We start from the raw sequence: 24,798 nt of genomic DNA, 5'->3' as shown, positions 1-24,798 counted from the left end.
TGATTTTAGTGGTTGTGTGGTTTTAGTGTTTTTATAGGTGTACGCCGGGATGTTTCCCGTTCCGGGCCCATGTTTTAACTTCCGTTTCCGTATATTTCCGGCCACCGTACTTTCCGGTAGGCGCACACTGCGGTGACCGCTAAGAGGGGTGGCGGTATTGCACCTAGGGCGCCGTACGGCGGCGGTGTGGGCCGTTTTGGGGTCAGTTCCGCCATCGCGGACTTTGCACTTCCGCCGTGGCGTGGTGCTCGTGCCCGATGGGTCGGAATGGGCCGCACTTTGCTCCTTCGTACAATGGCGGAAACGCTATTTACGCTGTGGCGCTCCGGTCAGTCGCTTTCCGCCAGGGTCGTAATGAGGGCCATATACATTTATTAAAGGCCTTTTAAATCAAACACAAGATGAAACCACAGCAATATTAACAATACTAACGCAACACTATACTAGGGAACATATATACATTAACTGTTGGCCTAAAAGAATATTCAACGAGTAAAGATGCACAAAATGTAACAAAAGAGGGTCAAACAGTGCAAATATACTTGAGGCAATTCGTCAGGAGTCTCAACCCTAACTAATAGGTAGTCCAATTCCTACGAAGTGTTGAGCCTTGTGCTCAAAAGTACGTTCAGTGCGGCAGCACTCGTTCGTGCGTTAAAGAACACAAGGAGTCTCTTCAAGGGGATGTAGTGTTGCAGGAAGGGGGGTAAGGCGATGAAGAAAAGAGTTCCACTATTATTATTATTTTTTTTATTGTATTTGGTTAAAAAAGAAATAACATTTCATTAGAACCTTTACAATTATTAATCAGCCAAAACAATTAAACATTAACAGAAGTGGAGAAAATAAACCAAATAAGAAAAAAATAAAAAAAGAAGTTAATATCCATTTAAATACAATAGCTTCAATAAAATAAGTTCATTCTCCCCACTTCTAAAACCCACCGTGGGACAATTACTCCTCTCTCCGCTGTTCGTGAATTGCTTTCCAATCGATAAAAAGATACATTTGTCCTTCCCCTTTTCCCGACACACATCAGTGCTGTTCACATGATCCATTTTTCCTTAGTATGAATCACCATGCCCCTATGCCCCTCACGCTTTGTCCAGAGCATTTCGCCTCTGAACTAATTTAACAAGTTCAGTTTTCCCAATATATCAACAACAGTTGCGGTTAGCTGAATTTCTTAGCCTGCAATCATTCGTTCCCAAAGATGTTCTGAAATGAGACCATCCTCCTTATGCGTGAATCTTCTTAATTTCGCTAACCTCAGGGACCAGGTCCCTTCACACTCCATTAGGATTTGTCGGAGTGATTGGAGTCTTGGGTTGGTACATATTTTACATGGTTTGATTGCAGAGTCTTCTTGGTTTCTTATTGCTAAAACTTCCCCAGTGGGGACCAAGTTCAATCTCACCCGCAAAAAGTTGGATCTTATTCTGGGGTCAGGGTATTTTACTAGGTAACGGGGAAGGTGGCCTACATTCTTTTCTGCAGTCAAACGCATTGCATCACCAAAGAAATCGTTTTAATCCAGTCTAACCGCTCCAAATCACGTTTTATCTTAAGAGGGTTAGTAGTCAGAGTTTCAAGATCTACATCTACTCTGTCTAATATGTTTTTTTACTTTTAGGTCCAGACCTCTCAAGATCCTAGACTTTGGGCCTTTCAGGTGGACTCTGACATCTTCATACAGTGAACCTAGCTTAGGGAACATTATCTCTCTATAAAGTGCGATTAGCTTCCATTCTGCTCGACACTCTAAAAAGATAAGGCCCAATTCAAACCGCAAGTTCCAGCCTGATGTACTCATGGGAAGATTAAGGGAACCCTTCCAGATTCTACCTTCTATTGTGGCCCAGTTTGTTCTCCAGAGTGAGGGTTTAGCTTCTAAGCCATACAGAATGACCAGTATTATTTTGGCTACATAGTATTTAACCATTGGCAAGATGGAGAAATTACAGTATTTAGTTTTATTTTTTTTCATATGGGGGATCATTTCATATACCTTGGTGAATATATCATGCTCCTGATTTCTTGGGCTGGCATAGATCTTATAGCCAAGACAGGTTAGCTCTTCCACTCGTGGTATAGTCTGCCCATTCAATGACCAGTTATCAAAGCTAATTTTCTTTCTTGGATGTTTAAACACAAGAATCTTAGATTTTAGCGGGTTTATTACTAACCCGTTTGTCTCTGCATAGCTGCCCAGTTTGGTCAGCAGTCTTTGAAGACCTATAGCTGTTCTATCCAACAGGACTGTGTGGTCTGCATAAGCCAGCCAAAAGATATTGCTCCCATTAAGGATTGGGCTGGCCAGTGCGGACAGTTCTAAGTCTTGCCCCATATCAGACAGAAAAAGGTTGAAAAATATAGGAGCTCCCAGACACCCCTGCCTTACTCCTCTCTCTACCTTCACTTCATCTGACACATGTCCCTTGTCATCCAACCTTACCCTTACTGTTGTGTCCCTATGCAGTTCTATTAACATAGCCAGCAGAGATTCTGGGACTCCCTTTAGTTTAAGTTTTGCCCACAGCAAGCCTCTGCTGATCTAGTCAAAGGCCTTCGAGAGGTGTATCCACGCCCGATAGAGGGGTAATTCTCCTTTCTCAACAGCAGTCTCACTCACTAGGCTCAAAATTAGCCCATTTAGAGACGTGGAGAGACCCTTTCTAAACCCTGTTTAAAAACGGGACAGGGCCCCCACACTGTCCACCCAGTTTGTGAGCTCCTTGACTATCAGCCTCATAAAGATCTTGCTTTCGATATCCAAAAGCGCGATCGGATGGTAACTTGCGGGGTCAGTCCTATCCCCCTGTTTAAAGAGTGGAATGATCAGAGCTGTTTTCCAAGAGAGTGGGAAGTGTTTTGTGAGCAGGATCTGCCCAAATAAATTTCTCAAAAAACCAGCCCAAAACTCTGGTTCGTTTTTAAGAACTTGATACGTCAACCCGCTAGGGCTGGCGGCCTTGGATAGCGATGAGCCCCTGATTATCCCTGCGATTTCTGCCTCTTCCAAAGCCAGGGACTATTTGGTCTCCAGCCGCATTGACTCCCCTTCCTCTCGGTTTCTGAAAGATGGCTGACAAATGGTTAACCCACTTGGGTTCTGTAACCAGGTTACACAGGGAGCTATTTGATTACTGATCCAGTTGCCCCATTACTGACCAAAACCCTCGAGTATTGGTTTCACCCATAAGCTTCAAAAGCTGTTCTCCATCTTCTTGTAATCTAGCCATTCTATGATTTTTGACTAGTACTTGTACTTATTCCTAATACCATTTGCTTCCTTTATGAATTTGTCTGGTGCCATATTCTGTTTTTTTAGGCCCCGAAGTTTACTTCTCATTTCCGACTTTCTGATCATGGTTTCCTCGTCAAACTCATGCAGATGGTGCTGCTTGGCTCCTATTGATAGCATTTTGGGTGGGACAGTTGAACAGATAAAACTGATGTATTCATCTGGATGGCAATGATCTATCAATGAAGGGTTTGGAATCATCTTCAATACTTTATTTAGTTTCTCTGCTCCTCGACCATATTTAACTAATCTAACTCTACCCCCCCTTGCCTCCAGTTTTTGCTTATGTAGCCACTATTGATGCCCCTGAATATCTGGGAAGGATAACTCCAGCCTGGCATGGTCACTGCCCCCCTCATGGTTCACTGTCAATGTAGATGATCTTGAAAAAAGTATAGATGTTGACTCTCCTAGTCTCCTTGTCGTGGTGGCTCCTTTTTCCCCCTCCGAGCTCCCATTTAACATTACAAGATCCCATGAGCTCATGAATGCTAACCATTTCTGCCCTCTTCTAGAGATTTTTGTTCCCCTTACTCCCTCCTTTTCATTTGAACACTGGGCACATATGGAATTGAAATCCCCTGCCACGATGATGTTAGCTTTACCAGAGTCTGACTTCACTCTGTTCACTCTAGACAACACACCCACGAACGTATCCAAGAATGTGTCAAGTGTGGCAGAGGTCGGGTTCCAATAAACATCTACCACTACCACCCATGGATTCTGGATGTCAAAATTAAGTTTAAATTCGCTGGCCAAGATGCCAATTTTGTTCTCAAAGATCACCTTATCGTTCCTCACAGAGCTGTTTTTAAATGCTATAAAAAGTCCACCAGCTGGTCTACTCAGCAGTTTTTGACTTGCAGATAGGCATTGGATGGTAAATCCTTCTATTTCTATTGCATTCACCAACCAAGTTTCATGGAATATCAAGAGATCCATCTTACCCCAAAGGTGATCTTTAACTTTTCTGGCTCTGTTAGGGAGAATTCTTATTCTATGGCTTATTTCCCTTACCTAGTGAGTCCCTCAGCAGCTTTGCTGGATCTCTGGAGTTATTTCTTTCCACTTGGTAAGAGTGTGAGCTTTTCCACCACTCTTACACCTATTTTGCTATGTGCCTTTTACCTGTTTTTAAGATTGTGAGCTCTGGAGTACACCCCTTCAGTAGCCCCCTTCTTGTGTGTGTCACACAGCACCTTCAGTGCAGTTACAGAGGGTTGTCATTAAGACTTCCCACCGACTCCAGTTCTGAGGTGACTACTGTCCCCCAGAAAAGGGTAAAGTTACCATTAACTTTACTTAGTCAAATTTAACCACAGATCCAGTACACACGATCTTACATGGAGTGCTGGAAGGGTTAACTCTTAACTCTTTTTATCTGTACCTCCTAGAGCATTGTTTCACTCTTTTGACATTTAGACATGGCTGGTGGCAGTGGACTTTCTACCGCAGTTATCTTATATAACCGTGGTAATATTGTAGGCTATTGTGTTAGCCTCAAACTTAAACCCGCTTGACCAAATCCTTTTTCGTTTGGCTCCGGTGCACTTTATTCGCCATTTCTTTTTGTTACGCTCCTCCTTGTGTTTTACTTTGCGCAGAAAACCAGGTTTGCCTTCTTTGTTCACTGTCTTTTGGCGGGCTTCTACCTAGAAGCCCTCCTCAAGGCGCCTGGGTGTCTAGGTGGGCTGAATGTGAGGGAGGGGTGTAGTCACCCCCTGCACAGAGTATCCTAGGAAACCCAAGTCACACTTGTCATGATTGGGCAAGGTGGTTGTCCGGGCTGGGCAACCCCCCTGCTGGGTGATTGACAGCCAGAATTTGTGAATGGGGGATTTTCGCATAAAAGGCAGGTCTCTTGGGCTGGAAGTCAGAGAGTCTCCACTGGAACTACAAGGAACCGACGAGTAGTGGAGGAGAGGTCGACTGCTGCAACTACCCCGTACCGGTGAAGCCCTGCTGCAGTCCTGAGCTATCTACCCTTCAACGACTAAGAGGAGATCCAGTCCGGAGTCTTCTTCCCTTGAGCCTGGGGGGGGGGGGATAACCAGCTCATCTTCTTCAGCCAGAGGTCGCCTTCGTGGTCGAAATCGCTGCACAATGCTGTAGTTGTCCAGATAGCCACCTGAAGAACCTCTCCTGTTTTAAGGAGCGTACCTTTTATTGATTGTCGCTGCTGCCGGCCTCATCCCTCTGTGGTGCGCACCCACTCATCGTCCTTAAGCTGCAGGAAAGTGTGGGTCTGCAGCAAACCAACAGGAACAACTGCCAAGGCACAGCTTCGTTCTTTGAGAAAGGTACTTTATCCTGTTTGAGGAATTTTGGGTGAAATCCCTATTTCTCTACTTTAAGGCTTGCCTTTACTTTTCCCTCCTTCTTATAACTTTTGCTTCCGAACATTGACAATATGAAAGTATTCTTGGCAATGTTGAATCTCGAACTGTCCGACTGTGTGATCATCAACAACAGGCACCCGGTGTCACTTGACTTTGGCTCCGGCCCTTTGACTCTAGAATTCCTGTCTATGGGTGTTCTTCGATTCTGTCTGCCTAACCAACATATTGCCTGTGATTTTTGCCCCCAACTCGCTCTGGGTATCTCGGGTGCTAAGTGTGTTTTTGCCCGGGTAACATTTCTTGCCGCGGATACGCGTTTATCTAGTAGACTGAACTGTCAAAAAGTGATCGCAATTGTATTCACGGTTACGTGTTCTGTTTTGTAACACCGGTCCATACAAACACAGGATACTTACCTCGAATAGTACTGTACAAAGTGAATTGGTTAGTTGTAGTATATTTTACGTGTGGTTTTTGAATTAATAGAAGTGTTGTGTTGATAACAAATGGTTTGAAAATAAATGTACTTATATTTTTTACCTGAAACCTTGAGTCAGTGTTTGCTTGAGTCACAGTAATTGAGGTCCCTTTGTGTAATCTCTGCTACGGCTCATATACTCTTGAGATAAGCCTGGCTGCTCCGCTACTGCTACCACTTTAACATAGTAGCACAGGCTTGTACCAAAAGTAAAACTTGTATTGCCATCTGTAGTCTTAATTGTGTGTAGTGGTGCCTAAGGGCACTGCACAGGATTCTGCCTAACAGGCTTTAAAAGTACTGGAACGCCACGTATTCCAACTCACTACATGCAGGGCAGACTGACTAAAGTTGTCTTGACCCTATGCCTATACTCGTCAGAATTTCAGGGAGGGCAGCCAGTACATTTTCATCCTTCTTAATTTCTGCCATGTCTCTAGTGCCCTCTTTTCTTTGGAACCCAGAGCTTCTTTCTTGATTCTGAGAGTTTGTCTGTACAGACCCTTGCCCTTTAGTAGTCTCATTTAAATTAAGCTCAGAATCATCTTTAACCACTCTTAGGCCTTTACCTTCTAACACACCAGCAGCTTTTATAATTGCATCATAGGCCCTAGTAGAGTTCAGCCCCAATTCAACCATATGTCCGTTTTTACAGTCGGGGAATTTGACTTATTCTATGTCCCCCGAGGCAAATGGGTCTGGCTCTTTACTTTCTTAAACTCCCCTAAGATGGTGTTTCTGCACTATTCTTCCACTATTCGGGGAGGGTCTCCACACGGGTGCAGAGCTATTTCCAGGAATTGGGAATAGGATGGTAGTTCAGACTATCCTTACAAAGGTGAGTGGCCCTTGAGGAACAATCGTGCGTAAAAGTCTATGGATGCGCCAGGGTCCACAGGTAAGTGTTGCAAGTACTCACTGACCCTTCATGCAGTCTGGACCAAACTTCGCCAGTCAAGTCCAGTTCGCTTGCAGGTTCGAGTCCAGCAGTTGCGCATCACACTGGCTTTCAGGGGCTGCGCTCCACGATCTCAGTCCGTGGTGGGACAGTGACGATTTCTCCGCTTCTGGGGAAGGGTTCGGGCCAGTTCCACTGCAGCTCGTCTTAGGTCACAGGGGGGCACATCAGCAAGGCACAAATGAAGCTTGTCACCACAGCGGGGCGACACAGGTAATGCCTAGGCTCTGGTCCAGGCGGACTCTCCCAATTGCAGACCTAGGAATGCTAGGTGTACGAAACTCGGTGGGATAGTGCCTTCTACCAAGAGCTTATGGTTCCCAAAGTCTCAGATCGAAACTCGAGACAGTGGCGGTTCAAAGGCAAAGGTCCCGTATGAGCTGGTCAGTTCACTGGGCGGTCCAGGAACACTTCTAAGGGGGTTTGTTTGCAGGTTAGGCAGGAGGTGCCGAGAGCAGTTAGTCCCACTACTCCAACGGGTCAAAGCGCCTTTGCAGGCCTTCTGTGATCGATGAGAAACAGGGGCTCTGACGTGAGAGCAGCAGGGTCAGGGTGCCAAACCTTCCAGCGGGTTTCTTCGGTTCAGGATACTTGGTTCCTTTATTAAGTTTGATGTGAACTCAGAAGTTCGACCTGGAATAGGTCTAGAGTGCCTTCTCTCATCTGAAATCTCCTCCGCACCAAAACAAAGAGAAACCAATAGGAGATCTGCTTACATTCAACCATTCCAGATGTGGCCCAATCACGGACCACAGTGGTCCCAGTCATCCCAGCACACCGGACATCCTGGCACCCAGGAAGTGTATTGGGACTAGACAGCTCCAGCCCACATCCTGGGCGCACACACACACTAGGCATGCAGAAGCCTGCAAAAGCTTCGGTTTGCACTGGGGTCTCTAGGACCAAATAAGGAATTTCCCGGGTCTGCTCGACCTGGGGAAGGCAAAGGGACAAAATGGCCAAAGGACAGAACAAAGGACCTGTGGCATGGCCATTTTAGGCACTGGCCACTGTGCTCGGCCAAACGTGGTTTAGACCATCAAAAAGAGTAAAAACATGCTTAAAATTAACTGCTGCCACCAGCTGTGTCCTGGACACACTTGTACATTCACCAGAAATCCTTCGAGGGTGTCTATGGCAAAAGTGAAAAAGACCCCAGCACACTGTACTGGAAGGTACATTGTGCACTGATAAAATGATGCCACGAAATAGCAACAAACTGAAGGACTAGGGGAAACAAGGTCTCCCAATACTGACAGTGTGAAGGGCATGTCAGTTTCCTCTTAACAAGAGTAGCAAAAGTCCAGCAGAGTACAGCAGAAGGCTGGGCTCCACTGGTAAATGTCAGGCTAGGATGGTCAGACACAAGTAAAAAGTTGGGAGGAGGGGGGTTCACAACTGGAGAGAAAATTACCCATAATTGGAAATTTTTCTTAACAGCCAAGCCAGGGCGATGACTATCATCTTCCACTGACACTGTCTGAGTGTGTTGATCACATGTACCAAGAGAGGAAACAGGGAAAGGCGTACAGAAACAGATAATCCCACGGGAAGGAGAGCGCATCCCCCATACTCCTTGGTTGGTGTAATCTGCTGATAAACCTCTGGCATATTGAGTTTGGCGCTGTGGCAAAAAAGACTGATCAGAGGTTTGCCCCATTTGACGAACAGACGGCATCTTGACGAAGTCCCCACTAGTGGCAGAAGTGTAGCTCCCTGCTGAGGGAGTCTGCAATGGTGTTCTTGACGCCTGCCAGGTGGAAAGGGACGAGGAACATCCCCAGTCCGATGGCCCAATGCCACAAGTCCTGAACTTCCTTGCAGAGCGCTGGGGATCGAGTGCCCCCTTGCTTCCTGATGTAGAACATGATGGTGGTGTTGTCCGTGAAGATCCTCACCACCTTGCCTCTCAGACGGTAGGAAAGACTTGAGGGCCCAGAACACTGCCCGTAACTCCAGGATGTTGATGTGGAGATCCTTCTCCTCCAGAAGCCACGCAACTCTGGCGTGTAGACGTCCTGTGTGAGCTCCCCAACCTTCCAGAGAGGCGCCCGTGGTGAATGTCACCTGGTATGGCAGGGTTTGAAACCCTGTCCCCCTGGGTGATGAGGGAGCATACATCCCACCATCTATTCCCCGCCGGAAACTCCTTATTGGGGGGGATCTTGTCAGCAAAATTCCCAGACACTTGCATCCAACATGCATCCAAGAATTCCTGTAGGGGTTGCATCTGCAACCTGCAGAGACGGACGAGGTAGATGCAGGATAGACATCATGCCCAGCAAAGACTTGATGGCCCGAACCGTGGGCGCCTTTGCCGATAACAGCCACTGTACCTTCCCTTGAATGGCTGCTAGCCTCTCCTCTGATGGGGATGCCAGGCAAGCCACTGTGTTGAGTCTGGTGCTGAGGAACAGCGCATTCTGGGATGGCGTTAAGTTCACAGAGAACCCCAGCTCCGTCAGTAGGCAGACGGTCTCCCTCGTGTGCTCGTCGCCCAGTTCCTGTCGCTCAGTTCAGCCAATCCTCCAGGTACGGGTATACGTGCACGCCCTGCAGACGTAGTTGTGCCGCCACCAAGGCCAGGCATTTTGTGAACACCCTTGGGGCCGACTTTAAGCCAAAAGGTAGAGCATTGAACTGGTAGTGTTGGACTTGTACCACGAACCATAGGAACTTCCGATGTTTCCTGTGGATGGAAACATGGAAGTACGGATCCTCTAGGTCCAAAGACATCAAGAAATCCCCTTCCTCCAGGTGGCCAAGCATGTATTGCAACGTGACCAGCCTGCATTTTTGGGATTTCAAGTACTTGTTTAGGTGGCACAGGTCCAGGACGCGTCTCCAACACCCCCGTCTTATTTCTGACCAGAAAGTATCTGGAATATACTCCAGAGCCCCGGAGCTATTGGGGAACAAGCTCTATCGCCCCTTTCCGTAATATGGCTCATGCTTCTTCCAGGAGCTGAGGGATGTGCTGCTCCCGACGGGGAACCACTGGAATACAATGCCACCTGCGTTGGAACTCCAAGGTGTGTCCCTGGGCGAGAGCGTCCAGCACCCATCTGTCAGTGCTGATGATCTTCCACTCGCTAAAGAACCTTGTCAGCCGGCACCCACCTGGGTGCACGAGTGGGGGCCCAATGTCTTGGCCGGTTCAGGCTTGCTTGGGAGCCAGTGCCCAGTGGGCACAGCAACATCGACCTCCGCTACCGTAGGCCTGGGAGCGACCCCTGTAGGCTTCCTGCATGGAGGATCGAGGAGGTTGACTGTATGATGTGGAGTATCCCTTGAATGATCTGCTCAATTCTCCCCTGGAGGAATGAAAAGACGAGCAATGCTGCTGAACGTGCCGTCTCCTTGTCTGTCTTTATGGCTTGAAGGAATTAGTCGACCGGCTTCCCGAACAGATTCTCGCCATTGAAAGGCATGTCCAGCACTTTAATATGGCGAATGTTTCTGGCCTTCAACCATCCCTGCCGACTAAGGCAAACTCGTTTCCCATCTGTTGGAAGCCCATGTCGGCGATGTCCACTGCTAGACTGTCGGAAGCAGCCAGTAAGCAATAGCAGTGTTTGTGAGATCATTTCACTGCCATTGCACTGCCTGGTGCGGCTTGTTAGGCAGAAACCTGTGCAGTTCCCTTAGGGACCACTGCAAAAGGCTTAAGACTACAGGTGTTGGCAGTAAACCAAATTGGTAGCAGTCTGTACCACCCAGATTTACCTGGTAGTTGTGGCTGAGCAGCCAGACTTCTCTCAAGAAGAGTTAGACAGTATATAGAGTATACAAGATAGGTACCAAAATACAGTAGCACAAGCAAACACTGACCAGAGCTTTTGGTATCAAGTATATCATTTATTTAAAGACACACTTAGAAACACTCTAGCACTATTATTGTAAGCAAGTTCAAAAACACAGTCACTATTAATATATATACATCCCTTATTCCTTATTAGACAAGTCTTAGTTAACACCACTTATTTCCAGACAGAGGTGAGCGCTTAACTAAAGATGGCACTCAAATAAGTTAAGAAAAAGGGAGGGAAAATGCAGAAATTAGAAACAGCACACAACACAATACTTTAGAAGCACTCACCAAGGCAGGAAAGTCAAAGTCTACTGGTGAGCAAAAAGATCAGAGGCCAGGCTCCCTCTTGGAGAGAGTAGAACACCAATGCGCCCAAGATCACACAGTTTAAAAGGCTTGGAGAGTCTTGCAGAGAGTTTAAAAAGGAATCAGTTCAGCTCAGAAAAGTTCAGTTAGCCAGCCTAGGGCCAACCCAAGTGCTAAGTTGAGGATTTAAGAGACACCCCACACAGACCGTTGCGAGGGAGGCCAGGCGGACACAGTACCTTGAAAGTGATGAGAATCCTCCAGTGGGGGCAGTTGTTCCTGGCAGCTGGTGCAAGTCGTGGCGTCGTCCAGAGGAAGAGATGGTCTTGACATGGAGGAAAGCTGAAGGTCGTTGCACTGCCAGAGAAGAAACCAGCCGCAGAGTTCTCCAGTAAAAAGGTACTACCCTTTTATTCGCGGTAGTGGAAAAACGTGGTATCCCAGTTGCCGGGGTGTTTGGCACAGGCAAGGCGGCCACAAGATGATCCGGGAAGGCGAAAAGGCGGGCAAACTGGTTATCCCCACCAGTCAAAGGAAGAAGACTCTTCGGGATGAAGATCTCCTCTGTCGTTGGAAGAAGTGGTGAGTCGGTTCAGCAGGGCTCCACCGGTGGTGTCGTTGCAGGTCGGCTCAGCTTCTCCCTCTTCGGATTCTTTGGTCCTGTGGTGACGTCTGAAGTCCCAGTCCCCAAAGCCCTGCTTTTATGCAGAAAACCCCCATTCATCAGTCCTAGCTGTCTCTCAAACATGCTAAGTGGTGAGCCGGACGGCTCACCACTGGGCCATTCACACAAGAGTGCGACTTGAGTTGCCAAGGCAACTCAGTCCAGGGTGTCTAAACCCCCTCCCACACCCCCTGTGGTACCTAGACAGGGTGGCAGCACTTTTGGAGGCTTCTGGGGAGAAGCCCGCCAAAAAGTGGAACAAAGGGCTCGACTTGGGTTGGAGTCACGGAATTGAACACACACGCCATTTTGGAACTGAGTTCTGGCAAAAAATACCAACCGATGAATTAATATTAAATAAATAAACCGCGGTATGTTTGAGGCTATGTTAAAAAGTATTAGCCTCGAACAATGGCAAAATCCCATAGCAATATATTCGCGGTTGATTATAAAAAGTAGTATCCACTGCCACCAGCCAAAACTCGTTCAGGGGGGACTGGACAGTGCCCCTCGAACAACAGACCCAGGGGCAATCGAATTGCCCCTACCAGTACGCCCACAATATGATGGTTTGTACTGGTTCTGTTCACAATTTAGGACTAGTAAAGCCAATGGTGACTTTACATGCCCTGGGAGACAGTAGTCAGTCCCAGGGTACGGAGTCTATGTTTGGGGGTCACTATGACACCCCTGTGTTACGGCACAGAGGGTGCTGTCTAACACACATACCAAAACACATGAAGCCCTATGGAGTAAAAGACCCCATAGCCCATAAAACACATTCAAAGTCAAAGGATATCTCAAATCATGTCTAAGAGTGGGAGAAAAAGAGTCTCACTCTTAGCAGGAGAAAAGAAATAAACCCCGAAAATCCAGCAAAGCTGCTGGGGGACTCACTAGGTTTGGGAAATTAGCCTTAACAGAGAATTCTCCCTAACACGGCTTGACGGTCCCTTTCTGGCACTGAAGGTCCCTTCCTCTAACAGGGTTGACGATGGTGTTGGAAGACTGAGGATTGCGAAGGGAGAGCGGAGGAAGAGCTGCGTTCTATCCAGTCCAGGGGAGCTGTGAAAGCGCTCTGCCATTCTTAGGAGCACTTGGGCCCACCAGCCCGCTGAGCCCCCTGAGACCGGGACTCAGACCGGGTAGGTCCGACAGTGTACTGTGAGCAGTGTTACCTAGAAAAAAAGCAAAAAGAAAAACAGTCGGATTTCACTGTTTGCTTCACCCCGGGCTGTAAATCACAGGCAAAACAGTTTGGGTTATTTCTGGAGTACTGTGTGGGTGTGGAAACTAATTCTGGCAGCACAATTGTGTAAAAAGCAAAACAGTCAGGTTTTACTGTTTGCTTTAACCCCTGAGGTGAGCATGGGCAAAACAGTCAGGTTTTACGGTTTGCTTTAACCGGTATGTGATTGGCTGCGTAGGGATTAACCGCTCATATTTTGTATTTCATACTCCATACCCATACTTACACTCATCATACTTGAGTGAGTCAGAAGCGGCTGTGCACCAGTGTTTGGTGCCTCACGGTGGTGCGGTTTGATTCATTTGTTTGTTCCTAATAAGCACTGTAATATCTCCCAGCCTCAGCGACTTGTGGACACACCATGATCTATTGTTGAAGTGTGGAACGCCTGGGACTGTGTGTACCGCAGACCCACACTGCGCTTTGCTACTGTGCTGCGGAGCGGAGTGACACTGCAGAGCACCAGGTGACCGCTGCAAGGAGGGATACCAGCAAGATTAGCAGGAGACTGTGGGCTCAATTGCTCCTGCATCAAAAGGTGAAACTTGTTTAACCCTAATAGCAGCCGTTGCACCGTTAACGAAGACCTGTGCGTCTAGCAAGGCTGGAAGGCGACTAGCAGGAGTCTCTGGACCCAATTGATTCTGATCCTGCACTAAAGCTAATAAATAGCTAAGTCCAACAGCCGTTGTTACTCTAGTCACTACAGAGCTGGTTGAAAGCTGACATATTGGGATAAAAAGTAGTACCAACTTGTCATTTTAACCATTGCTGGTACTGAAATGCCACCGGGGAAAAGGTCTACGCAGACCAAATATAATCTATGGAAATTGAAGAAGCATTCTAGTATGGCGAACCCTGACATCGAGCCGGTGGGGTAGAAATCAAAATCAAAAAAGAGAGTAAAGAACTCTATCCCTGTGGATCAAGGTGTGATCCCTGGGTTTTTCCCTTTGAACCCTCTCCCGGAAATTAACTTGACAATTATTGAAGAAATTGTGGTTCCAGGCCCTAGTGGCAGTGGCTTAATGAGTTCTACCAATTTTGATGACATCGATAATAACTCATTGCTCGAGTTGTGTTTGAACATTCAAAGAGGGATGACGCCGCAAATACCGTTGACGTTGGGAAGCAGTCCTTTGCCTCAGAGTGAAAGTCCAATGATTATTCCATCTCAACTACCTAATACTGGGAGTTATGGAAGATTATCAGCCTCCCCAAATCTAGTTATGGCCTCAATGAAGGACGTTCCGGATATAGAGGCAGAGGAGCTAGATAGTCCCTACCCTGGGGCAGACGAAATTGCTGAGTTAAAGCCTTCTGTAGCATCCCTACAATTTGCTCTAAAGATTCTATTGCAAATGTCAGGGCGTATTTTGGCGAACACTAACACACTCGCCCTACCACAGGAGCAGATGGTTAAAGAATGTGAGGAGGCAGAAGTTAACCTCTCGGAAGCTATCACATTGCCGAAGAAATTAAAGACCAGCAAGACAATGAGATTAACTTAGAACAAAGTCTTGAAGTATTCTTCTCACGGTAGCAGCGTAGAATTGCGAGGAAGGCACAAAAGAGTAAGAAACCAAGCACTCTGTCCTCCACCGTGGGAGATTTGGCACCATCCGCCTTTAGTTCTAAGAAAGCAAAGAAAAGAGCAGCTAGAGCGAAGAATAAAAATCCCACTGGTAAGGGTCGCCTGACTAGCTGGTTATTACCGGATCAAGAGAAGAGTATACAGTTGGTCGAAGATGTGGAATTACTGGAGATAGAGGACCAGGGTGAAGAAGAAAGGTCAACTCTGAGTCCAGATAAACCACCAAGCTCTCCGAGTGAAGGGAATAAGCCAGAGACCATTCCTTCTAGGCTGAGCGAAGATCAGAAAAAGTTGTCAGGATTAAGAATCTATATCAAAGCGGTGAAAATAGATGGCTAGCACGTTCTGAATTACTAATTAGACTTAATTCAGTTCCGGAACTCTTAGTGCTGAAATCAGATGATTTTCAATTCATTGAGCAGCTCAAGGGCCCTAACCCTAATGTCTCCGCTTTGCATTACAAATTCCTATCAACAGCACAGATGATTAGGAAGAACAAAGAACTGATGGCAGAAGACGTTGATATCGATGTTGATCTGAACGAAGTAGATCTTAGCTCCGCTAAAGATGAACTGGTAACATCATTAAAGTAAGAAATATGTCCTAATATAATTAAAGGAAAGAAAGTGGAAGTAGCCGACGTACAGCAAGTTTTAAAATGGTTGGCTGAGTCACTGCCCGGGTGTTGGCAACTCACTGAGATCTTACGATCCTCTCTTGGAACTGCAGAGGCTTCGCCCACCTATTGAGATCAGAGGGCTCTGTTGATGTGTTAGCAAAGCATAGTTGTATTTGTCTTCAAGAGACTTGGGCAATGGACCCTTTGTTATTGGATGGTTTTGTTGTGTACCAGTCATTTGCTAAAAGGGGGGAAAGAGGCCGTCCCTTTGGGGGCTTACTTATGGTGGTGGCAAACACGTTAGTCTCTAGACGGGTCAACTGCAATCAAGAGAATAATCTGATTGCAGTTGAGGTGGAGTACGGCCGGGAGGGCACTCATGGAACATTTCTCCTTGTAAGTCTCTATAATCCTCCTGGAGCAGTGTTAAGGGAACAAATACAGGATGCTCTGCATTACCTAATGACATCTTGGTTGATAAAACTAAGAAACACATCTGTAATAGTTGTTGGGGATTTCAATTGCCACATGACGGGTGAGAGGGGAACTTCCCAGAATCCCAAGTTGAATGAGAAATGTGTAATGATGCATGCTAAGAAGGATGCGGAGGGGCTGGGATGGGTTCAACTGTTTGACTCCTGGGAACTAGAAATTATTAATGGCTGCACTTTTAGCGATTGCCCTGGAAAACACACATGGACTAATGGAGCAGCTTGTAGCACAGACTACATATTTGTATGTCCCAAAATGCAGCTTCATGTGGAAGACATGGAAGTGATCCATAATAAATGGAGCGATCATGCCATCCTCCGGTGTGCCCTTAATGTTCCCAATGGTGGCCCTGCAGAAAGGAGTATAGGTAAAATAATTGTCAATAATGCAGGGACCAGAATTAGTTGGTCCGACAAGAACATAAATCAGGCAATAGAAGCGCTAACCACCAAAGAATTATCTAACCTTCCCGACTTTAATGCTATGTCTATCAATGTAATAGAAGAACAAGTTACTCTATTACCTGGTAACGTTCTTTCGATGGGATGGTCCGACGACGTATTACATATCTATGACATGTAATCATGTAATCATTTTCCGAAGCAGCACAATCTTTGGCGTCTGCGTCCTGCGTCGATGATACGACGCCCTCGAAGACCTCCTCCGACGGCCGACGTCACTGGATGTTATAAGTAGGACGCACGACGCCCATAGTCTCAGTTGTAGTTTTTTCCCAGAACGTGTGGAACCAGTCTTCTGCCAGTCTGACAAATAAAGCCTTGCAGAAACCTAAGCTGCAATCGCAAAAGAAATTCTGTAGCGGGGAAGGCAGGGAGGGAGCGATATGGAATATGTCGTCGGACCATCCCATCGAAAGAACGTTACCAGGTAAGAGAGTAATTTGTTCTTCGAGGGGATTGGGTCCTCTATTCCATATCTATGACAGACTCCCAAAGCAGTACCAATTCAAGGAGGTGGGAAAAGAATTTAGAAAACAAAAATTTAGAATGCCCAATCAAATTGCAGAGTAAAGGACCACCTTGCCAAAGGCCAGATCCTGCCCACGGATGGAATGGAGGGAGTAGTGACGTACAAAATATGTACCGAAGCCCAGGTGGCTGCATCACAGATGTTACGAATAGGAACACCCCTCTGTAGGGCAGTAGAGGCAGCCATACCCCTGGTAGAATGGGCCCGCAAGCCGACCGGTGGGTCCTTACCCGCCAAGCGGCAACACTCAGAGATAGCCAAAATAATCCAGCGAGACAAAGTCTGTTTCGTCACAGCTTGTCCCAAACGCTTTCCAGTGTAACCAATGAAGAGTTGATCGTCCACTCTGACCAGGGACATGCGTGAAATATAAAAGCTTAACACTCTCCTAGGATCAAACCTATGGAGCCTCTCCTCTTCCTTACCATGATGTGGAGGAGGATAAAACGCCAGAAGAACAACCTTCTGGCCTAAATAAAATTCCGACACCACCTTCGGAAGAAAGGAAGGACGAACTCTAAGGACAACCCTGTCCTTATGAAACACAGTGAAGGGTGGCTTAACTGAAAGTGCCTGTAACTCACTCACTCTGCGAGCGGAAGTGACTGCAACCAAAAATACAGTTTTAAGAGTTAACAGTCTCAAAGGGCATGAATGCAAAGGCTCAAACAGAGCACCCATCAGAAACATGAGTACAAGGTTCACACCCCAACCAGGCACCTGGAAAGGTGACAGAGGGAACACATTAGTGAGCCCTTTCAGAAACTGAGAAATTAAAGGAATTTTAAAATAGGAACACTCTTCATAGGAGCGCTTAAATATGGACAGCGCCGCCAGGTAACCTGTAACTGTACCCACTTGCAAGCCCCTGTGGGCCAAAAAAAGCAAAAAAGACAGAACCATGGGAATGTCACATGCAAAAGGATCCACATTCTTAACCCTGCATCAGTCGCAGAACTTAAGCCAACGGCAACGGTACAGGGACTATGTTGCGGGCCATCTGGCCGAGAGCAACCCCTCCATCACGTCTTCAGGAAGATCCCAATCCTTATACCTCAACCTTTCAGAAACCAAGCGTGAAGGTTGAAGGATCTGACCTCTGGATGAGAACTTGACCCCACTCCCGTGAGAGGAGACCGTCTCGGTAGGGAAGATGACGTAGAGGGCAGATGGACAAGTCGAGAAGGTCCGGGTACCACGTCCTCCGGGCCCACGCAATGAGGATCATCCGGGAACCGAACCTCCATAACCTCCGCAGTACTTGCGGGATGACGGGGACTGGAGGAAACGCGTACAGCAGTGGGAATGACCACTCCACCACAAATGCGTCTCCTAAAGCTCCTTTTGGAGGAAATTCCAGCGAGCAGAACTTCTCGCACTTCCGGTTGACACTGGAGGTGAAGAGATCCACCTGAGGGGTCCCCCAAAGGGTGAAGATCTCCAGGAGACTCTCCTGAGCCAACTCACACTCGTGAGAGATCGCGCTCTGCCTGCTCAGAGCGTCCGCCGTCTCGTTTTCGTCTCCGGCCAGATGAACTGCCGAGATCGAAACTTCCTGCTGGATTGCCCAGAACCAGAGCTGCATCGCCTCCCTGCACAGAGGAAGTGACCCTGCCCCCCCTTTTTGTTGATGGCCACCGTGTTGTCTGTCAGGATCAGGACATTCTTTCTTCGCACAGTCGGCAGAAAAGCCTTCAGGGCTAGCCTGACGGCCCTCAGCTCCAACAGATTGATATGGAGTCTGGACTCCCGACGGAGACCAACGACCGCTGACTGTTAACTCGTTGGCATGAGCTCCCCATCCTGTGAGGCATGCGTCCGTCACGATCGTCACCTCCGGCAAGGGTAGCCAAAATGGTGCCCCCTTCATCAGATTGTCTTCGACGGCCCACCACAGAAGGTCCTGTGCGACCGAGGACGGCACCTGAACAGGGTCTGACAACCTGCCGGAGGACTGAGACCACTGGAGCTTGAGTGCCCATTGCAAAGATCTCATCCGCAACCTGGCCTCTGGCACCAGAAGAATGCAGGATGCCATGAGGCCGAGCAATCTCAAGAACTCGAACGCTGGGAGACTCTGCGCAAGCTGAGACTTGTGCACCATCTGCTGAATGTGATGAGCCCTCACCTGGGGAGGAAAACACTGCCCCAGGGATGTGTCGAGCACAGCTCCGATGTACTGGAGCCTCTGAGTTGGTGTCAAATGGGACTTCTTTAAGTTGAGGGAGAAGCCCAGCATGTGGCAGGAGTGGCAGGTGACTGACAGATGATCCAGGACTTGCTCGGGACAGCGGGCCCTGATCAACCAATCATCCAGGTAGGGGTAGACGTGAATCCCCCCTTTCCTGAGGTGCGCTGCCACCACTACCATGAGCTTGGTGAAAACCCTCGGGTGGAGGTCAATCCGAACGACAGGACCTGAAACTGAAAGTGCGAGTCGCCAACTGCGAACCTCAGGTACTTCTTGTGCTTTGGTTGTATCGGCACATGAAAATAAGCGTACTTGAGGTCGAGAGATACCAACCAGTCCTGAAGTTGAAGGGCCTGGAGGACTTGAGAGGGAGTAACCATCTTGAACTTTTCCTTCCTGAGGAGTTTGTTCAAACCGTGGAAGTCCATGATGGGTCTCAAACCCCCGTCTTTCTTGGAAATCAAAAAATAAGGGGAATACCATCCCTTGTTCCTCTCCACCACAGGCACCAGTTCTATGGCGCCTTTCTCCAGCAGGGATTGAATTTCCTGCGCAAGGAGCGGATCCGGACTCTTCAAAAAGAGATTCCCCGGTGGATTGTCTTGAGGCCTCTGCCGGAAAGGAAGACGGTAGCCGTGGGTTATGATCTCCAGGACCCACACATCTGAAGTAATGGCGCGCCACTCTGCAAGATGCTGCGCCAGCCTTCCCCCAACCAGCGAACCATGGGGCATGGCCTCATGACTGAGCTGAAGCGGTTGCGGCGTTGCCGGAGGGCAAAGAGGCAACAGCCCGAGCGGCCTTGGCACCTCGAGTACCTTGTTTTCCACCTCTGGCACTCCTACGGTGGCCCCTTTGACTGGCAGCTCCTCTCGCTTTACCAAAGGATGAGTAATAACGAAAGGAACCTCCCCTCCATTGCTGTCCCCTAGGACGAAAAGGTGGAGGTTGGCGAACTGCAGCGCCCAATGACTTTGCTGCAGCTTTGGAGGTCTGAAACCTCTCAAGGCTCTCGTCAGCCTTGCTGCCAAAAAGATGTTCCCCGTCAAAGGGCATGTTGAGGAGCCGGGCCTGCACATCAAAAGCAAACCCCGACTTCTGCAACCACGGAAACCTGCGTATCACGGTGCTCGCCGCCATGGACCGGTTGACGCAATCTGCCATGTCCAAACCCGACTGAACGGCCTCACACATGGCATCCTTGCCACCCTGAACCATGGCAAGGAAACCATCCCGTTCGTCCCCTTCGGGAATATGTTCAGCCGCTAAGGAAACACAGTTCCACAGAGTGTGCGTGAAACATGACAAGGCACAAACTGAGTTGGCCGCCTGAAGCGCCATACCCCCTGAAGAAAACACTTTCTTCGCCCAGCCGTCAAAACGCTTGTCGTCCCTATCAGGAGGGATGGTAGGATACGACGCCTGCTTTGCCGGGGCAAAACTCCACCTCCGGAGGTGGCATCGTGCAGGGACTGCCGCAGGTCCTCAATTTGGCTATGGCCCGAGAGAATCTCGTCCGGCACCGTATCCGGAACCATGCCATCATCAGAGCCCTCATCCACCTCTGAAATAAACTCAAGCTGGCGGTAAGAAGGCACAGAATGTGGAACAAAGCCATGCTTGACCTTTGCCAGAGCCTTTCTAGGTGGTTCCACCGAGCCCCGGGGAACCCCCATCAAAACAGCCTCGAAAGGCGTCGAGTGAATCGGCGTCGATGCCGAATGCGGCGCTGTCAGCATCAATGGCATCGACACAGTCCTCGAGGCCGGAGCCCTGAGCGTGTCCCTCGACAGCCTGGGCGCCGATGGCGTTGATGACTTCTTCGGAGGCGGGGCCTCGAAAGAGTCCGTCGACGCCCTCGGCGCCACCGGCGTCGACATCTTCCTCGAAGACACCACAGGTGTACACGGTCTCGAGAGCGTCAAGGACCGGGACCTGGAACGGGCATGACGAGAACGTTTCCCCTTGTCCGAGCGGGACCTCTCCCGCGAATCGTGCCGACCACCCAGGCCCGAAGGCGTGCGAGCGTTGTCTCTCGACCGATCACGACCGATCCCACTGGGAATCGCGGACAGACCAGTGCCCTGCGATTCGAGAATCGCCAACATTTTCTTGCTGAGGGAAGCCCATTCCTCCGGCGTTGCATGCTTGGTGGGGTAAGCGACCCGCCGACGGGCGGAGTCCTCGGATGAGGGCGGGGAATGTGACCGATGACGGCGCTTCCGGGAGTGCCTCGAAGAGGCAGAGGAGTGGCGAGACCAACTCCGGGACCGAGACCCACTGGACTTCCGGCGACGATGCGGAGAGTCGTCCCTCGAATCGTCCGTCGAAAGACCCGCAGACCTCGACTTCCGTGGCTTGGACACCTTACCTACCGATAACTTCTTCTTGCGCTCCCGCAAGGCTTTGGACGCCAGCGACTGGCAGTCGACACAGTCATCCGTGTCATGGCCTCCCCGAGGCACCAGGGGCAGGCGTCGTGCTAGTCCGTTAACGACAACTTGGACCCACAGTCCTCGCACTTCTTAAAGCCCGGACGCGGTGTGGAAGACGAGGTAGACATCTTCACGAAGGAAGACTTCACAATACGAACAGGTTCGAAGAACCGAGAAAGAACAGGAACTCCAAAGAGTCGAGGCCCGCCGAGATCTCGGAAGCGCACACGTTTGCGGAAAAAAACGGAACTGAGGCTACGGGCGTCGTGCGTCCTACTTATAACATACAGTGACGTCGGCCGTCGGAGGAGGTCCTCGAGGGCGGTGTATTGACGTCATCGACGCAGGACGCAGACGCAGACGATTTTCCAAAGCAGCACAGCTGTGGTGATGACATGTCATAGATATGGAATACGTCGGAGGACCCAATCCCCTCGAAGAGTTGATCCTTGCATTCTCTGGTAAACATGTGTTAGGGAGAATTCTCTGTTTAGGCTGAATTTCCTAACCTAGTGAGTCCCCCAGCAGCTTTGCTGGATTTCTGGAGTTTGTTATTTTCTCCTGCCAAGAGTGAGACTCTTTTTCTCCCACTCTTTGACATGATTTATGGTGTTCCTTTGACTGTTAATGTGTTTTATGGGCTATGGGGTCCTTTACTCCGTAGGGTCTCATGTGTTTTTACTATGTGCGTTGCACAGCACCCTCCGTGCAGTGACACAGGGGTGTCATAGTGACACCCCGCCATAGACACCATACCCTGGGACTGACTACTGTCTCCCAGGGCATGTAAAGTCACCATTGGCTTTACTAGTCCCAAATTATGAACAGAAACCAGTACAAACCATCATATAGTGGACGTACTGGTCGGGGCAATTCGATTGCCCCGGGGTCTGTTAGTCGAGGGGGCACGTCTCCGTCCCCCCTGATCGAGTTTTGGCTGGTGGCAGTGGATACTACTTTTTATATTCGACTGCGAATATATCCCTATGGGATTTTCCCATTGTTCGAGGCTACCAACTTTAATTATTTAATTCTCATAGCCTTGAACATACCGCCGGTTTATTTATTTAATATTAATTCGCTGGTTGGTATTTTTTGCCAGGACTCGATTCTAAAATGGCGTTTGTGTTCTCTTCTGTGACTCCAACCCAAGTCGAGCCCTTTGTTCCACTTTTGGCGGGCTTCTCCACAGAAGCCTCCAAAAGTGGTGCCACTCTGTCTGGGTACCACAGGGGTGTGGGAGGGGGTTTAGGCACCCTGGACTGAGTTACCTTGGTAACTCAAGTCGCACTCTTGTGTGATTGGCCCAAGTGGTGAGCCGGCCGGCTCACCACTTAGCATGTTTGATTGACAGCTAGGCTGAGTGAATGGGGGTGTGCTGCATAAAAGCAGGGCTTTGGGGACTGGAACTTCAGGAGTCGCCACAGGACCTGAGAGTCCGACGAGGGAGAAGATGAGCCGACCTACCACGACGACACCACCGGTGGAGCCCTGCGGAACCGACTCACCACTTTCCGACGACAGAGAAGATCTCCCGGCTGGAGAGGCTTCTTCCCCTGACTGGTGGGCACAACCAGTTTACCTTCTTCTCTTCGCACCGCAGACCGGCTTGTGGTCGAATTGCCCGTGCCAAGCACCCCGGCAACCGGATAGCCACTTACCACTGGACCGCCAACTAAAGGACCGTTCCTTTTAACTGAGAACTCCGCGGCTGGTTTCTTCCCTGGCAGTGCAACAGACTCCCGACTACCTCCCCGACGAGATCCTCTCTTCCCCTGGACGAAGCACCGACTTGCATCCGCTGCCAGGAAAAACTGCCCCCGCTGGAGTATTCTCACCACTTTAAGGTACCGTGTCCGCCAGGCCTCCCTTTCTAAAGATTGCTACAAGGTAATAATAACCCCTTAACCTTCTGGACTGGGCTGGCTGCCTTGACCTTCTAACTGGTCCCTTTCTTTGGTCCAACTCCTTTTTGAACCGTTACAAGACTTTTGTGCACTGCAACCGTGTGACCTTGGACACATTTCGTTTTGATCCTCTTAAAGTGGATACGGCCTACTGACTCTAAACTCACGGTGTTACTTTGCCTTCCTCTCTTGTTGTGTTCGTGAAAAAGTGTTGGGATCTGTTTCAATTTATTCTCTGCCTTTCTCTCTCTTTTAAAACGAATTATTAGAGTGCCATCTACGTTAAGCGCCCACCGCTGTCTGAAAATAAGTGGGGCTTTACTTAAGACTTGTCTAATATTCTTCTAAGGGAGTGTATATCCTTTAGTGACCGTGTTTTTGAATTGCTTACTATTAGTGCCTGTGTGTTTTTCTAGATGTGGTTTTAAATAAATAATTATATCTCTTTTACACCAAGCCCTGGTCAGTGTTTACTTGTTCTACTATGTTCTTTTGACCTATTGTGAATACTCTGTATACTGCCTAACTCTTCCTGAGGGAAGTCTGACTGCTCAGCCACAGTTACCAAGTGAATCTGTGTGGTACAGACTGCTACCAAGTGCGTTTACTGCCAAACACATGTAGTCCTAAATCTTTTGCAGTGGTCCCAGAGGGAACTGCACAGGGTTCTGCCTAACAACATGCGACAGCCCCGATGGGGCTAATGGCAAGATCGGTAGGAAACATGCTACCCTTTAATAAGGAGATAAAAGATGCAAAGAGGGGTCTTAGAGCTGGTCTCCGTAGCTTGAAGATAAAGAATATACCAATGCCGCTATACTGTGATAATGTGAGGAAAATGAAGAATAGATATAGAGCTACTATTAAGAGCATAAAAAGGCGGACAGAAATCGACCACATCAAAGAGTAGTGCAGACCTTTTGCTCAAAAAAGTCACGCAGCATCTGGTCAGTTTTAAGTGAGGCAAGGGGGACTGCGAAAGGTCAATTAGTGAACCCAATCTGTGGAGGAAAATGGGTAAAGTTTCTTGAAGATCGCAATACAGAGTGCAATATTAATGACACAACACCAGAGAGTAGAGCCCCGCCAGGTCCTCCCATCGATGCATTTTACGGTGCAATATTGAGCAAAATCAAAGAGCTAATAAGAGCTCCTGGTCCCTATAGGTTGGCCAATATAGTCATCAAAAACCACCCTGAATTTTGGGCCAGTTTGTTAACTATCTTGTTTGAGATGATTTTGACTCAGGGAAAGATACCCTATTCCTGGCAAACAGCGGTCCTAATACCAATATTTAAAAGGGGGAGCCCGTCAGACCCCAACAATTATAGGCTACTGTCAATGCTGGACACTACAGGAAAACTATTTGCCTCACTATTGCTCATGGAAATGCAGAAATGAGTGGACAAAGCAAATATTCTATGTACATTCCAAAGTGGGTTCCGACGGGGCTATTCCACC

General features: G+C 48.5%; 1 protein-coding gene across 3 annotated transcripts in view; it reads right to left on the bottom strand.

Annotated features, from left to right (window-relative positions):
* BTBD8 (BTB domain containing 8) overlaps positions 1 to 24,798 on the bottom strand; it is a 2,362,893-nt gene that overhangs the window by 1,056,920 nt on the left and 1,281,175 nt on the right. The gene's annotated exons all lie outside the window — the stretch shown is intronic.

The sequence above is a fragment of the Ambystoma mexicanum genome, chromosome 1q, assembly GCF_040938575.1.
Source record: "Ambystoma mexicanum isolate Mex_15411 chromosome 1q, UKY_AmexF1_1, whole genome shotgun sequence".
NCBI classification, from domain to species: domain Eukaryota; kingdom Metazoa; phylum Chordata; class Amphibia; order Caudata; family Ambystomatidae; genus Ambystoma; species Ambystoma mexicanum.
Note: the sequence above shows the minus strand (reverse complement) of the source record. Positions and strands in the feature narration are given on the sequence as shown.